At 36.1% G+C, this 13,973-nt stretch overlaps 1 protein-coding gene and 1 non-coding gene across 19 annotated transcripts in view; one reads left to right on the top strand and one right to left on the bottom strand.

Annotated features, from left to right (window-relative positions):
- The window catches only part of PAM (peptidylglycine alpha-amidating monooxygenase), a 276,720-nt gene that overhangs the window by 73,001 nt on the left and 189,746 nt on the right, over positions 1 to 13,973 (top strand). The gene's annotated exons all lie outside the window — the stretch shown is intronic.
- On the bottom strand, positions 9,464 to 9,569 carry LOC115938835 (U6 spliceosomal RNA). The gene has a single exon (XR_004073850.1). It is a non-coding gene; the product is annotated as a U6 spliceosomal RNA (small nuclear RNA).

Genomic DNA, 13,973 nt, shown 5'->3' with positions numbered 1-13,973 from the left:
TGAATGAATCCCTGAGTGGACATTAACACCAGGGTCTCTCTGCAGGGTAGAGAAGCCCAGAATCCCTTACAATTTTTTAGGCTCATCGATTTAAATCTGAATGCCAAAACCAGGTTACAAAAGCTGGTGTATTATAAATATTTACATTTAATTTGTTAAACTTCTCTTAACACAATCACAAAATACAGTGATTGTATGTATAATATAATTTGAGGATAATGTTAGAAGTTTGAACTTAAGGTTGTTCAGTTAGCCAAATTGATGTTTTCCCACTGCCATCCTTGTGAACTTTCTGACTAATGAATATTTAAACTTTTCCAAATGGATGTGATAGAGAATGTTTCCACAGAATTGTACAATATTGAGAACAAAAAAAAATTCTCAAAAGTTATCTCTTTGAAATAGAAAATTTTGGTGGAGACGAGAAGAATGAATGAAGAGTGTAGAATTACAGAGAATATAGAGAAAATATAAAGAAAAAGCATTAGCTACTTTAGAATTAGATCTCTCACATTTATCTTATCAAAGCAGAAAATTTTAGGAATATGGGAAGTTGTTACAGATCAGAATAAAATCACAGTGTTTATTTAATAGCAACATTGTGTTGAAACAGTCATAAATTGCTACAAAATCTTACCTTACTTTAGGGAAGAGAGTTACAGGAGAAAATGAAAAAATATTTTTAAAAATGTAAGTAGTGGGGCTCATGGGGGGCTCAGTTTGTTGGCCATCTGACTTTTGATTTTGGCTCAGGTCATGATGTCAGGGTTGTGAGATTGAGCCCTGCCATCAAGCTCTGTGCTAGGTGTGGAGCCTGCTTAAGATTCTCTCTCTTTCGGAGCACCTGGGTGGCTCAGATGGTTAAGCGTCTGCCTTCGGCTCAGGTCATGATCCCAGGGTCCTGGGATCGAGCCCCACATTGGGCTACTGGCTCAGCGAGGAGCCTGCTTCTCCCTCTCCCTCTGCCTCTCTCCCTGCTCATGCTTTCTCTCTCTCTCTCTCTCTCTCTCTTTCTGTATCTCTGTGTCTCAAATGAATAAATAAAATCTTAAAAAAAAAAATTCTCTCTCTGTCTCTCTCTAAGAAAAAAAAAAGTAAGTAGGAATTAATGATATATTATTCCCCTAATTTTAAAATCAAAGCCTAAAATATTTTTTTTCTCCTTAGAATGTTTCATTTTAAGTATGGAACTATCATGTAGAACTTAAATGTGGGAAATAATTAGACAGGGAAGACTTCAACAACTGGTTGAGTAATTCTTTCTTGCATCTGTGACTTGATTCCTGGAAGGAGCATTGGAACAGATGTCAAACTACAATCGGGGTGAACAATTAAAACCAAGTAGTCTTAGAGCATCCTTGACTAGGAATTTAAGAGTTATGGATCCTTTCTTTTCCTTTGGGCATTTTTTTTCTAAGAGTGCCCATGAAGAAAGAAACTGAAATGAACCAGAATCAAGCTTTAAAATCCAGTGGTCCTGAGTTTTAGTTTACTATAAATCTTTACATTCCATGCTTATAGGTTAACTTTTAATAGACCTATTCTCATGTATACTTTATAACAGAGTCTGAACATGGGATAATCCAGTCACAGTAAGGGAAGTAACTATATATCCAACAGACTCTGACCATGAAAAAGATAACAGTTCTTCCCCCTTCTCTATTTAGTAGAAAAATACTTAAACTTTCATTACTTTATCTTTTCTTTGTGTGTTCCTAGTTTATTAGGCATTAATTTATCTTATTGTAGTTGGGAGCATTGGAAATGGAAACATTTAAGATGACATCACAAAACTAGCAGATGGCTTAGGAAAGCAGCATTAAAGATGTTACTTGATCCTTAATTCAAGAGCATACTTGATGCTGCATCTGGAAGAAGAGCTATGCCAAGAAAAATGCTGTTGAGTTAAAGACTATGTTATTCATAAATATTTAGGAAAATAAGAGACAAGTGTTCATGAGCATAGCTTGTGAAACCAAATACATATGCCATGGGAGAAGGGTTCTGCAAACATTTCCAAATATATAGTATTTATTCTTATAACATTTTAATAAGCCTATGAAGAATAGAATTTTATAATGAATCCAGGCTAAACTTTATAGCTGTAGTCCTTTATCTTATTCATTCTCTGTACAAATGGAAGTTGTCATTTGTTATAGTCACTAGGATGAATAGTCACTGTGTATTTAAACTCCCTCACACCAAATAGAGAATCCTCCAAGTTTTAGTCTTTAAATATTTTCCCAACACTTACGATATTAAAAAGCTGAGTGTAATTAATTGGTACCATATATAACTGTTGATAGCTGGCATCTGGTTACTTTTCCTGTTATTAAGTTTACTGTTTTGCTGTGACCATTGCATTGGTGAATTTGTTATGCTTCCTGCTCAATACATGCTAAATGTTTTGTTTCTTTTAGGCAAGGAAAGGGAAGCTTCAGAACTGTTAAATACAGGTGACAGTGTTTCCTAATTAGTTTTATGGGAGTAGAACTAAATTACTTAAAAATTTATGAGCTCTTTTGACCTCTGTTCTTGTATTAAGAAATGCAAACTTTATAGAATAAGGGCTTTTTGTAAATGAACACTTTTGTGTTCTAGTCCATGTAGTTAGCATATTTTTGCTGATCTATAAACCTGTGTCTAGATGGCAAGTTAGACTTCGGGAGACCGTGTCAGATGCTGAAGTGGTCAGGAATAGGAAATTATCCACTACTGATACAGGTACCTATTTGACAAAAGACCTCTGTGGGCTTCCTAAGACCCAAGAAACTCAACAGCTGGAAAGGAAATGCCTTTTCTACTTGAGCAGTGATGCTCTTTGGGAGCCCTCCAGCTCCTGACTTGTAACATGTCAGACTCTTGTGCAAGTTAATAGAAAATGTAAGAATCTAATTTAAGCCATCCTCAAATATATGAATTAAATGGCTAATAGTTTTATTTTAAACATCAAACATTTCCTTAAAGGACTTCTGAGAAGAAACCTTGGATAATAGATCTCCCTAGACACAAGTGGTTTTTAGATTCCATAATACTGTTATCTTTTGTTCAACATTGCAAAATTTAGATCTAAGTCTTGGGTAAGAAATTAAATATTAACTAAATCAAATATATTCTTAATAGCTTAAGAGAACAGAATCTGAAGAGAATCAATGACATGTTTAATAGGAACCTGGCCATTTACTGTTTGCCTTTGTAGAAGATCAAATATCTAATGCGAGATTTTAACAGTAGTGTGATATGCTGGAAAGACCATCTAATGTGGTGCCAGGAGACCATTTACTATAGCCCAAAATTCAAGCTCCAAGAGTACAGGCTGTGTGAACTTGGCCAAGTCTTGGAACCTCTTTGAATCTCAATTTCACCACAGGTAATAAGGGTAAATATGAGAATACTACCTTCTAGGGTTAGAGTATTATGAGATGTAAATGAGATTATGAAAATGATTTATGCATAGTAAAGCCTGGGTTTGAATTCTGACTTCAGCACTTTCTGGCATTGTAGTTTTGGATAAATTACTTAACCCAATAAAGCCATGTTTTTCACCATTTTAAAATAAAGATAAGAATCCAATATTTGCAAACTGTTACAAAGTAAGAACTTCCAAAAATGTTAGTTGCTGTTATAACTTACTATTTTTACTAAACTCTACAAATATGTTGTCATCTGGAGATTTAAAGTAATGTAATAAAATTATATTTTCTTTAAAGTTATTTAAGCCTATTCTAAGAGGTCCTTATTTTTACTTGAAGATATTCTACTGCCCACACTTTCTTGTAGATTAGAAAAACTTTTAGCTTAGTATTTATATAGAATGAGAAGCTTTCTTCCTAAAGAGATATGTCCCCTCTGTATGTAATTTTTTAGCTTTCTGATACAAGGGACTTGAGGAATGGAGGTCCAGGATTCTTTCATTGTTTATAGTGTGCCATAATTAATTACAATTTAAATAATTTTGTGGGTGTATTTGGCATAAAATAAGGGAAGCTTGTTTGACTCTATAGATAGAGGGTCAGTGTTTAAAAAATTTTGTGATTAGAAAACATGTGAAACCACTGTGAGCTGCTGGTGCGCTCGGTAGAGAACATATTTGAGACACACCAGCGATTGCCTACCTCTTACAATCCATTTAGAGAGTCAACCTCAAACCTTTCCTTGGGTAATGGGATTAGCCCTGTGTTGGGACTGCAATCCTTCAAGATACTAATTTGCTTCTAAATGTTCTAGCTAGTAATCCTATGTTCTTTAACTGGTCTTACAATGTAACTGACACTCTTGGAATGGAAAATGCAGACCCTAGACCTCTTTCTGTCTATTGGATTAGGAAATTCAGAGGCTTTAACAGAAAGTACTCTGTTCTGAGAAAGTTAACATTAGTTGCTCCTCATCTTTGTTCTTCAATGATAGTATCATTGAAGGAATATGATGAATAAACTGAATTTAGGACACAGCGATACATAGATGCTTTTATAAGCCATTCCACCATACATGAAAAAATTTCCTTTTAATGTCCTTAATTTTTACTACTTCAAAAGAAAAGTATATTAAGAAATATTTTCAGTTTAAGCATATCGCCTGGTACTTAAAAACTTTCTGAGCCAGTTAGTTTTAGTGTAAAAGGAATAAAGGTCAAGAAGTGTTCTATTCTTCTCTTTCCTACCCTCTATCAACAAGCCATCTGTTACTTCCCCGGGATGACAATACAGGTATATTGAGACATTATGATCCTTGGAAAATAAAACAAGATAAAATCTTAGTAAACTTGTTTTATAACACATTCCTGATCATATTCTAATGTTTTTATTCCCCTTTATTGTTAATTATATCCTAACATGAATAATGACTGAACATTGTAGACAAATATTATTACTTTCAGAAAATGCCTGTAAATTGAAATATCCCAAGTCTGTTTTGTGAAGCAAACTTTCTTTAATAGATAGGATTCCAGTGGACTATAAAATATAAACTACAGTACCTTTTGAAGGTCACTGTGAGTTTAATATAAACACTACCCTGTACTACATTGAATAATTTAGATATTAGAAAGCAAGTATTATTGTAAAGCAAAACTTTACTTGATATTTGTTGTAATTTTTTTCCTTTGAAATTATGCTCAGCTTTTTCTAAGTTGTTCTATTCATTTCCCTTTCATCTTCGATGTACTGCACTGTCTATGCCTTTACCTTGTCTTGATGGCGTCTGATCATAAGCTTGAATATCTATTGTGTCTGTGCTGTAAAAACTCCGGGGTACACCCTATGGAATACTGACTTGGACATCAGAGTCCTGATTTAGTACCTGCTCTCTGACTGCCTAGTGTAAGTTACTTAGCCATTCTGAGCCTCAGTTTTCCCATTTGTAAGGTGGGGCTGGTAATATACATCCAGGGCAGTGGTGAGGGTTACATGAGATTGAATGGTATCTAACAGTGTGTGGCATATAGAAGGTGTTTCCTAGTTCACTAAGTTTGGTTTCCTACGTCATTGCAGGCAGAAATGGAAATGCAGATGGCTGGGTTTCGGTTTGGGTTTGGACAGCTCTATGAATACATGCTGACTGCAACTGAGGCCTTGATATTTATCATTGGTTATTTATTTGTTTGCTTTTTTATTAAAAAAAGAAGAAGAAGAATGAAGCTGTGTAATCTCCAAGGTAGTGTAATATGGCTCTTAGCTGAAAATATATATGACTTAATCAACTACACTTGCAGATGAGAAGTTCCTACCTCACTGGGTTATTTTCAAGACTCAAAGATATATAACAATTCAAAGAGCTTAGCGCATGCTCAGTACTCAGTAGTAATTAGCTATTACTGATAAAGATGTGACTCTTATGATAGAGGCTGGGTACTCTGAATTTTGGCTGAAACTCATATGTATAAAACATTTTCTGGGTACTCCAATGTAGGCTACTCTTTATTTATTTCATTTTTTTTTTAAAGATTTTATTTATTTGACAGAGAGAGCACAAGCAGAGAGAGAGAGAGAGAGAGAGAGAAGCAGGCTCCCTGCTGAGCAAGGAGCCCGATGCGGGGCTCGATCCCAGGACCCTGGGATCATGACCCAGGCCGAAGGCAGCCGCTTAACCGACTGAGCCACCCAGGCGTCCCTATTTATTTCATTTTTTAAGGCTAAGCTTTTAGTGATTACAATTAACGATTAAAGTTGCTAAATTTTGAGAATATGTTTGAGAATATATTCATTTAAACAAACAATCCCTTTTGGATTTTTTACATGCAGTCTTTAAATAAAAGAGCCCAAAATTAGCAGATAGGAGCTTTTTGTTTTTAGAAATAATTCTGAATATATCTTATATTTTATCCAAATGTATACAGATTGTCCATGTGTATATTACCTTTAGAAATCTCAGAATCTAGAAAGAATTTTCTTAGTTCTTCTTTCTGGGCCCTGGCCTTATATCATCTCAGTAGTGCGCTGGTCTAATGACATATATAGGGTTCTTTCAATCTGCTGGTAAATATTTGCCTGTAACCCAGGCTTATGTCCAGCTGGCATACACTCATCTTCTACTAATTAAAAATACTGTACATAGCAAATTAAGCATTTTTGCTTTGAAAAAAATGGAGGGCCAACAGGAGTCTCACAGTTTTATAGGAATAATACTCATCAGTTGGTAGACTTTTTTTTTTTTTTTTAAAGATTTTATTTATTTATTTGACAGAGAGAGACACAGCAAGAGAGGGAACAGAAGCAGGGGGAGTGGGAGAGAGAGAAGCAGGCTTCCAGGCTGAGCAGGGAGCCCGACGCGGGGCTTGATCCCAGGACCCTGGGATCATGACCTCAGCCGAAGGCAGACGCTTAGCAACTGAGCCACCCAGGTGCCCCAGTTGGTAGACTTCTGACTCTGCTCTTTTTGGTAATCTGAGTGTCAGGGTCACAAGGTAACTCAGAAGCCAACTCTCTCAATTTATAGTTCAGAATATGAAGTTCAGTGTAGTTAAGGTACCAGCCTAGGGATGGATAAGTTTCAACTTCCGTGTCAGCTCTGGTCAGTTGGGATTTTGGCTGTTTGGAGGCCAAAGATTTGACATTCTTCATTTAGATCAAGGTCACACAGATAGTTTGTGGCAGAGCTTGGACTAGAATCTAGTTCTTTTGGTTTTTAATCTCATTTTCATTTCTCCTGGTCATTTTATTATAAAACTCATGGAAACCTTTATATTGAATACATTTTTATAACCTTGTAATCCATTATGTAGGCATAAAAAGTTAAGATTCTGACATTTTTATTATATGCAAAGGAAGTGAACATTATCTTGTTAAAAATACCATGCTTATTATTCAATTTTGAAAATGCAGACAAGATGTGTGAAAGAGAAATGTAGCTTCATGTGCGTATCTTTTAAGTGTGACCCTTTGTTACTGCACTCTGTTTTACAAAAAGTATGCCATCAGCTTTTTTAAGGACACACTTCAACATGGATTAAATCTTTAGGGAATTAGCTTGAATTATTTTTAGGTAATTGCCAAAATATGCATATATCTGTATGTGTGTAGAAATATATTATTAATGGCTAAAAGTAATTGTGATGATATGAATAATATGACTATATTTCATACAGTTTTTAAGTCTGGTGGGTGTAGTTTGTGTTTTTCTCTGGGTAACATTGTTAGCACACAGTTAACTGGTAACTCTTTCCCCATTTAGTATTTAACCAGAAAAAATTTACTACTATGCTAATATGATACCATTCTTAAATTATGTTATGATGCTAAGTGAAATCCAGGCATTTTGTTATAACACTGTCATTTTTTATAGGAACTAATCTGTCTCTCTTCCTCTTTCTCTTTCTTCTTCTTATACACACTTCTTCCAGTCATTCACTTTTCCTATGACATGCTCTGTGTTTTCATCTTACTGCCTTAGTCACCAGTGGTTCTACATTCCCTTGAAACCCAGGCTTTAAAGACGGTCTCAGGGCTGTCCACTAGTTCTTTATAACCTGGAAAATTTATAGATGTCCAAATTTAACCATGATTATAACTTAGGGAACTTTTCTCTGTCTTGATAATTGAGCCCTCCTTTATCTGGCAGTGTACTGATTATTTGGGGATAGACAGTAATTCCTCTTAACAAGAAGACTAACGTATTATTGGAGCTAGTATGGTTTTAAGGCAGGCCTGACATTGACCCGTGCCCATAGCTAGGGCAAGGCCAAGCTAGTCTAGTACAGTTTCAGGGGCTTGCACGTCCACTTCCTCCCAAATATTATCCTCCTTTTCTTTTATTCTTACATACTGCTCTTTATCCTGTAATTAGATATACAGCTTCTTTGCAAGAGGTTAGAGGGATAAGTTGTGGGGAACTCATTCACATGAAAATATATGAAACACACAGCTGCATACGTAATCAACTCTAGACCAACGGGAGGCAGAGCTCAGTAACAAGAAGCACAAGCTTTTGAGTCAGACAGCCCTGGGATTAAGTCTTTTCTTTCTTCTGAGACATTCTGTCACTTCGAACAGGTTAAAGTTCGTCACTTCACTCAAACCGCTGTTTCCTCACAGTGTAAAATAAGGATGATAATGTTTCATTGACTGTATTATTAGAAAATGAATATATGAGAAGCTGAGGCTCCTACAGGCAAATTTTGCGGGGATCATATCTTTGCCAAGAGTCCCTCCTGTTGACTTCTCTTGGTTGGGGAAATGTAGAGGCCCTGTTGGTGCTTACAGCTCTGCTTTCCATTATTTAGAAACATTTTTTGCTTGTTTTTCTTTGATGATGTTATAAATGGATTCATCCTTGTTAAATTGAGTATTTCTTACTCGAGGATTTCTGCCCTCAAGCATCTCTCATGTAGAAACAATATGGACATACAAGAAACAGTTATAGTACAAAGCTTGTTATATAAAGGTCATCCGTGTTATAGGATGTTAGGGAAGGGAAAGAACACACCGTGGGGGTCAAACACCATATGAAGGATAACTCCACTTTTCTGTTTGATGTGGCCATTGAGATAAATGGCATAAAAGTATGTTTGATACCAGGACCCAATAAGGTTAGTCCTGTAAAAATCATAACTTTGTCACATCTTTTTGCAAGATTTGGTTTCATAGAAGAAATTAGCATTTCTTTTAAAAGTACTTAATTCTTTTGCTATCAGTACTTGAAAGGTAGCTTGGTATCTTCACATTCCAGTGAGTGGAGCCTAGAATTAACAGGGTGAAGGGTACTGGCTTCCCCACACCTGTCCCCAAGGGCTCACATTTTCTGAGAACACATCCTACACATTAAATTTGTGATTATCCAAGAAGCCATTAGAGAGTAATGGCTGAAATACAAACTTTATCATGTGTTCTTTAATTCTGCATTGACTAAGTAAGTAAAAGGTTTTATGAATGTGTTGGAACTCTCTTGAGTTTAATGTCAATTAGTTTATTTTGTTTTGGATGATTTTTAAAAATCTCACTTTTGTTCCTCATTTTTGTTGTTGTTGTTCATTTTTGTATAATCTTTTCCCATTCTTTTTGGCCCCTTGCACAAGGGCCATGCTGCTCTTCTCTGTATCACTCCAATATTAGCGTAAGTGCTGCTGAAGCGAGTACCCCTTCTTTTTGGAACATTTAGCTTGAACCTTAGTTCAGAAGAGTTTGTTATAATACTGTAATGGTCTACAGGTAGCTCAAACATGTATATGTGTGAAAGTTGCATATCTGTTAACAAATATTTACTGAGGTCTTGCTATGTGCCAGGCACTGTGCTAGGTATTGGGGGTATAACAGTGAAAGCATACAAAAATCTCTGCTCTCATAGAGCTTACAGTCAGAAATTAAACAAAGTAATAAGTAAAATAGGTCATATTGTAATGAGACTGAATACTTTGGAGTAGTAAAGGGTGATGGGTGATCCCAGGAACATGGGGAGGTTTGCAATTCTAAATATCAAGGTTAATGAAGACCTCACTGAGAAGGTGGCAATTGAGTGAGCACAGACCTGAACTGAGCAAGAGAGGAAACCACACGGATACATACGTGGTGTGAGAATATTCTAGGCAGAGGAAACAGCAAGTGGGAGCATGCCTGTGTAAAGAACAGCAAGAAGGCCAGTGTGCCTGGAGGACAGGGAGCAGGGGAAAGGGTGGAGGGAGGAGAGACCCATGAGGAAGGCTGGGGTGTGGAGAGTTTGCCTCTGTAGGGCCTGGCATGCCAGGGTGATGACTCTCACTTTTAATCTGACCCAAATGAGAGGGGTGTTAAGCAGTGAGATATGAGCTGCTTTACCAAAGGCTTACTTTGATTGCTGTGCATTGAGAACAGATTATAAGATGGCAAGGGCAAAAGCAGGGAGCTGAGTTGGGAGACAATTACAATCACCCGGGCATGAGAACATGAGAAGATGGTATCTAACTACTTACTGTGCCTTCAGTGCTGCCTATATTGTATACAGAGACCAGTGCAAAGGGACCATTTCTGTTATTTTTTTAGTCTCGGCATTTTCCCCCTTGTGGTTCCAACCTTACATGAAAGGGAACAAGAAATCAATGACATCCTTTACATTGTTTCAGTCAGTAGTGTCATAATATGAATCTTGTGTGTGTGTGTGTGTGTGTGTGTGTGTGTGTAGCATTTTTTATAGTTTCCAAAGCGTTCTTATTTATATTGCCTCATCTCGCTTTCACTGTTTAAAGGATGGCGGTCCCGAGGTTTATAGGACGTGGCTGGAGTCATGCAGCTCCTTCCTTCTCTTTTCAGGAGTGTGCACATTGGCTTCTGTGACTATGTATAAGCTAAGCATTAACCAATAACCATCTATTCATGGCTATGAATCCCAAGATGGGATTTGGGTACACTTAAAGAAATTTACTCAGCTGCCGACTCATTAAAGAGTATATCTATCATTGGTGGTGGCTGGGTTGTCGGGCAGAAAAAACTTCCTTGTTATTGGAATTGAGGCTGTAAATTGTTCAGGGGAGATTCTTCATCAAATGAGCATGCATAATTTTCTCCTTTTAAGTTCACCATTTCTTTTTGCAAGATTCACATTTCTAAAGATGAAGTAGATAGAAGTGTACTGGAACTGGAAGACGCCCCTCCCCCCCCACACCCGGAACAGGGGGAATTATAATACCAAAAGATACTTAATTTTTGCTGATCAGTAATACTAGGTACAGTGTTGCCTTGTGTATGTCAAAATATTTCAGGTAAAGATGGTTTTCATATATGGAATTTAAATAACAAGGCCTGTGACATTTTACATTTAACCTACCAGATACATTGAATACAATTAAAATATTCAAGTTAATGTCAAAAAAAATAACATAAATAACGTTTATCTGTGATTTAATTTAAATTTAAAATATATTTTAAGTGTTTCAGAGAAAGGATGAGGGAATTGTAGAATTTGTTCTATGTTACAGTAGGTTGAGAAAGCAGAGAGTGTATTTTGTGTGATATAACAGCTTTTGCCAGATTTGAATGAAAAAAATCTGAATGGGAAAATATACCTTTGTAGTCAAAGGGAATAATATATCACTTGAATTGTGTTCCCGAATTGCCATTTGTCTAGGAGATTGAATTTTTGAACATAACAGCAGTAAAATGCAAAAAAGGCAGATTAATATAGTGATGACTGAAAAAAACTTAAGTGCTCAGGGTAGGAATTTGAACTTATGGTTCACACAATAGTATTCCATTTCTTTCTTGCAAATATGATTATTGAAAAGATTAATATTTTATGTTGAAAAAGCCACTTATTTGAATAAGCTCTCAATTATACTATTCCCCATTACAGATGTATTTTTTTTCACTTTTCACTTGAAATAGCAATATGTGTAAAATGCAGTTGATGTTCTGGCTTTCAATCTGACAAGCTCTTGCAGTACATGATAGGTATAGCCTTTTCAGAATGTTCTTTTTGAACTTTTTGCTGGGTGATGGTTTCTGGATTAGCTTTCTGGATTAGCCTAGGGGTTGGTGCCATGGGTAACATCTGAGACGGTGGTTCATTATTCTCTAATCGTGTTTTCTGTGTGGACCACTCTTCACATCATTCTTCATCTCCCTTTTTACTTCTCTCTTCTTGCTGATTTAATTCCTCTGTTCAACAATATTATCGAGTGCCTAGTACATGCCAGGCATTATTCTAGGGGCTGGAAATACAGCTCCTTGCTCTCTTGAAATGTACCATCTTGTGAAAAAGGTGAACAAGAAACAACTGAAATGAGTGAAACCATTTACTATGAATACACCCGAACAGCAAATAGTGAGAGAGCAGTGTGTGACTGTGGTGGGGGGTGAAGACCACTCACTTCATGATGAAAGATGGAGCTGTTTCTTCCTTCTTGTGCCTTTTTCCCTTGATCCTGTCCCTGATGCCTAGTAGCCTGGCTGCACTCACAACGTTCATGTACCCAGAGTTGAAGCCAGTGCCACATCCTACCCCTTCCTTCACTCACGGATCTGCCAGATGCTGCTGGACTGTTATTCCCTAATGTGCTTTCACTTTCTTACTTCCTATTAAGAATTCACTAATTATTACATATTTTAGAAGGCTTTCCCGATCCTTCCATCACCTCCTCGCTTCATCCTCTTAGTACCACACATGTTGTATTTGCTATTCTTATAGACCTTCTCACGTTGCCTTGTAAGGTTTGTCTTCCATCCGTGTATTATCACCCCTGACTGCCGCAGTGAAAGCCAGGACAGCGTGACTTCTGTTTATCTTTGTTTTCCCAGAGGCTAATGCAGTGTCTGAAGAAAATAAGTTTCAATAACTTATGTTGTACTTTTTTACCCAAATTAATGAATTGTTTAATCTTATAGTACTTGCTCTTAGAATAATTTCAAGCCACAAATATACTTTTCTTCTAAGATGTAACTGATTAAATGAAAGCATAAAATGTAATATATTAGGGGATTAACTTAAGAAACTAAATGCATTCTTGTCAATTAAATAAATGTAAAAGGTACATTAATAACTAGTTGCCTCTGTTTCACTATTTATATTTTTCACAGCTGAAAAGAGAAGGGTTCTGAACCACATTTAGAATTAATTAGAAGAAACCTAAGAGGCATATAGAGAAACAACATAATTATATATGTGGTTTTATATATGCACTGGAAAGTGAAATTAGATAAGTCATTTGAAGAGCTGTATGATTCATTATAATGCAATCCATTATGTAGCTCACCTTAAATTATAACGTAACACCGAAAAAAATGCCATGGCCTAAAGAAATATTTTATGTGAGTGGTGTCATCATGCATTTACAGGAATGAGTATCCATTTTTGTAACTTTTCAAGGGAAAATATTTAAACATTTTAAAAACAAGATTACATTTAGAATATTTAGTCACACATGTTTTTATTTGTTTGCCCACTCCTAAAATGGAAAGAAATTGATTTTATCAAGTTCATTCTTAAGGTTTTAAAATTGTTTGCCATCCTTTCCAATAGTTAAAAAAATAAATAAATGAGTAAGTATCATCAATTTACAGATTAGTGGTCATTGACTTTAAACATCACGACATTTTTGTATTTTGGTACAGCCTTTTTAAGTCTACATATGTTTTTACCATCTTTAGTCCTACCAGTTTTAAAGAATGGTTATTAAGTTCTTTGGACATGAATTACTGCTCCCCAAAGGGGAAGAATATAAACAACATAAATACTTGAGTTTTTTTTTTTTTTAAATAGCTACATTTAAAGATACTTTTATGTTGTTCCTTCTAAAATATTAGTTAGTAGATAGTAAAATGATAAATTCAGTTGAATATAATGGAGAGAAGGGAAGAAGAAATGTGACCATGATTTAGGGGCGCCTGGGTGGCTCAGTTGGTTAAGCGACTGCCTTCGGCTCAGGTCATGATCCTGGAGTCCCGGGATCGAGTCCCGCATCGGGCTCCCTGCTCAGCAGGGGGTCTGCTTCTCCCTCTGACCCTCTTCCCTCTCGTGCTCTCTGTCTCTCATTCTCTCTCTCTCAAATAAATAAATAAAATCTTTAAAAAAAA

This window comes from Leptonychotes weddellii, chromosome 7 (assembly GCF_054177405.1).
Source record: "Leptonychotes weddellii isolate Sample4059 chromosome 7, ASM5417740v2, whole genome shotgun sequence".
In the NCBI taxonomy this organism is placed as follows: Eukaryota; Metazoa; Chordata; class Mammalia; order Carnivora; family Phocidae; genus Leptonychotes; species Leptonychotes weddellii.
The sequence above is the reverse complement of the archived record's forward strand: the minus strand, read 5'-3'. Positions and strand labels throughout refer to the sequence as shown.